Source organism: Mus caroli, chromosome 6 (genome assembly GCF_900094665.2).
Source record: "Mus caroli chromosome 6, CAROLI_EIJ_v1.1, whole genome shotgun sequence".
NCBI classification, from domain to species: domain Eukaryota; kingdom Metazoa; phylum Chordata; class Mammalia; order Rodentia; family Muridae; genus Mus; species Mus caroli.
The window spans coordinates 7,112,471-7,115,716 of NC_034575.1; the positions used below are offsets into that span (position 1 = coordinate 7,112,471).

A 3,246-nucleotide genomic window follows, 5' to 3' on the forward strand; every position below is an offset into this window, starting at 1 on the left:
AAAGAGAGGCCCATTGGACTTGCAAACTTTATATGCCCCAATATAGGGGAATGCCAGGGCCAAAAGAATGGGAATGGGTGGGTAGGGAAGTGGGGGGGTGCTATGGGGGACTTTTGGGATAGCATTGGAAACGTAATTGAGGAAAATATGTAATAAAAATATTAAAAAATATATATATTTAAAAAAATTTCAGGAATAATAGATTTTTCTTTATTTATTTTTATTAGATATTTTCTTTATTTACATTTCAGATGTTATCCCCTTTCCTCATTTTTTCCTCCCAAAACTCCCTTTCCCAACCCCTTCCCCCCACTCCAGCTTCCTTGTCCTGGGATTCCCCTACACTGGAGCATCAAGCTTTCACAGGACCAAGGGCCTCTCCTCCCATTGATGACTCACAAGGCCATCGTCTGCTACATATGCAGCTGAAGCCTTGAGTCTCTCCTTGTGTACTCTTTGGTTGGTGGTTTAGTCCCTGGGAACTCTGGGGTTACTGGCTAGTTGATATTGTTGTTCATCCTATGGGGCTGCAACCCCCTTCAGCTCCTTGGGTCCTTTCTCTAGCTCCTACGTTAGGGACCCTGTGATGAGTGGACTAAACCCTGTTGCTTTTGATCTGATGAATTTAACATTATGATAACAAAGTTCATGAAACAAAATACATTCACAAAATGTGCACTTTTGAATGTTCCCATGTTTAATGCATATTGTTAGATGTCAGTTAATTCTATTATTTCTGTTTGTATCAAGGTATTTTAAATTTAGAGAAATAAAAATGAGAATTATTAAATTATGGATAGACATATCAATTCTTTGGGTTATATTCTCCCATTATTTCTTTGACTTTCTATTTATTTATTTATTTATTTATTTATTTTTAATTAGATATTTTTTATTTACATATCAAATGTTATCCTGAAAGTTCCCTATACCCTCCCTCCACCCTACTCCCCTAGCCACCCATTCCTATTCCTTGGGTATGGCATTACCCTGTACAGGGGCATATAAAATTTGCAATACCAAGGGGCCTCGCTTCCCAATGATGGCCGACTAGGCCATCTTCTGCTACATATGCAGCTAGAGACAGGAGCTCTGGGGGGTAAGGTTTAGTTTATATTGTTGTTCTACCTAGAGGGTTGCAGACCCCTTCAGTTCCTTGGCTGCTTTCTCTAGATTCTCCATTGGGGGCCCTGTGTTCCAACCTATAGATGACTGTGAGCAGCCACTTCTGTATTTGCCAGGCACTGGCATAGCCTCATAGGAGACAGCTATATCAGGGTCCCTTCAGCAAAATCTTGCTGGCATATACAATAGTGTCTGGGTTTGGTAGGTGAATATGAGATGGATCTCCGGGTGGGGTAGTTTCTGAATAGCCCATCCCTTCGTCTTAGCTCCAAACTTTGTCTCTGTAACTCCATTCATGGTTCTTTGGTTCCCTATTCTAAGGAGGAATGAAGTATCAACACATTGGTCTTCCCTCTTCCTGATTTTCTTGTGTTTTACAAATTATATCTTGGGTATTCTAAGTTTCTGGGCTAATATCCACTTCTCAGTGATATTAATCTAATGATTTCTAATGAAATCTCATGATTTCTTTTGATATTGGGTTACGTCACTAAGGATGATATCCTCCCGATACATTCATTTGCCAAAGAATTTCATAAATTCATTGTTTTTAATAGCTGAGTAGTACTTCATTGTGTAAATTTACCACATTTTCTATATCCATTCCTCTGTTGAGAGACATTTGGGTTCTCTCCAACTTCAGGCTATTATAAATAAGGCTGCTATGAACATAGTGGAGCATGTGTTCTTATTACCATTTGGAACATCTTCTGGGTATATGCCCAAGAGAGATATTGCTGGATCTTCTGGTAGTACTATGGCCAATTTTCTGAGGAACCACCAGACTGACTTCCAGAGTGATTGTACAAGCTTGCAATTCCACCAAAAATGGAGGAGTGTTCCTCTTTCTCCACATCCTCGCCAGCATCTGCTGTCAAACAAATTGTTGATCTTAGCCACTCTGAATGGTGTGAGGTAGAATTTCCAGGTTGTTTTGATTTGCATTTCCCTGATGATTAATGATGTTGAATTTTTTTTTTAGGTGCTTCTAGGCCATTTGGTATTCCTCAGTTGAGAATTCTTTGTTTATCTCTGTACCCCATTTTTTAAATGTGGCTAATTGAATTTCTGGAGTTCAGCTTCTTGAGTTCTTTGTATATATTGGATATTAGTCCCCTATCAGATTTAGGATAAGTAAAAATCCTTTCCCAATCTGTTGGTGACATTTTTGTCTTACTGATAGTGTCTTTTGCCTTACAGAAGCTTGGCAATTTTAAGAGGATCCATTTGTCAATGCTTAATTTTACAGCACAAGCCATTGCTGTTCTGCTCAGGAATTTTTCCCCTGTGCCCATATCTTCAAGGCTTTTCCCCACTTTTGCCTCTATTAATTTCAGTGTCTCTGGTATTATGTAGAGTTCTTTGATACACTTAGACTTAAGCTATGTTCAAGGAGATAAGAATGGATCAATTCGCATTCTTCTACATGATAACCACCAGTTGTGCCAGCACCATTTGTTGAAAATACTGTCTTTTTTCCATAGGATGTTTTTAGCTCCCTTGTCAAAGATCAAATGACCATAGGAGTGTGGATTCATTTCTGGGTCTTCAATTCTATTCCATTGATCTACTTATCTGTTGCTGTACCAGTACCATGCAGTTTTTATCACAATTGTTCTGTAGTACAGCTTAATGTCAGGCATGGTGATTCCACCAGAGGCTGTTTTATTGTTGAGAATACTTTTTGCTATCCTAGGTTTTTTTATTATTTCACATGAATTTACAAATTGCTCTTTCTATCTCGGTGAAGAATTGAGTTGGAATTTTGATGGGGATTGCATTGAATCTGTAATTTGCTTTCGGCAGGTTAGCCATTTTTACTATATTAATCCTGCAAATCCATGAGCATGGGAGATCTTTCTATCTTCTGAGATCTTCAATTTCTTTCTTCAGAGACTTAAGTTCTTATCATACAGATCTTTCACTTTCCTAGTTAGAGTCACACCAATGTATTTTATATTATTTGAGACTATTTTGAAGGGTGCTGTTTGCTTAATTTCTTTCTCAGTCTGGTTACCCTTTGTGTAGAGAAAGGCCATTGACTTGTTTGAGTTAATTTTATATCCAGCTACTTTCACTGAAGCTGTTTATCAGGTACAGGGGTTCTCTGGTGGAATTTTT

General features: G+C 38.3%; 1 pseudogene; it reads left to right on the plus strand.

Annotated features, from left to right (window-relative positions):
- LOC110296481 overlaps positions 1-3,246 on the plus strand; it is a 26,763-nt pseudogene that overhangs the window by 8,125 nt on the left and 15,392 nt on the right.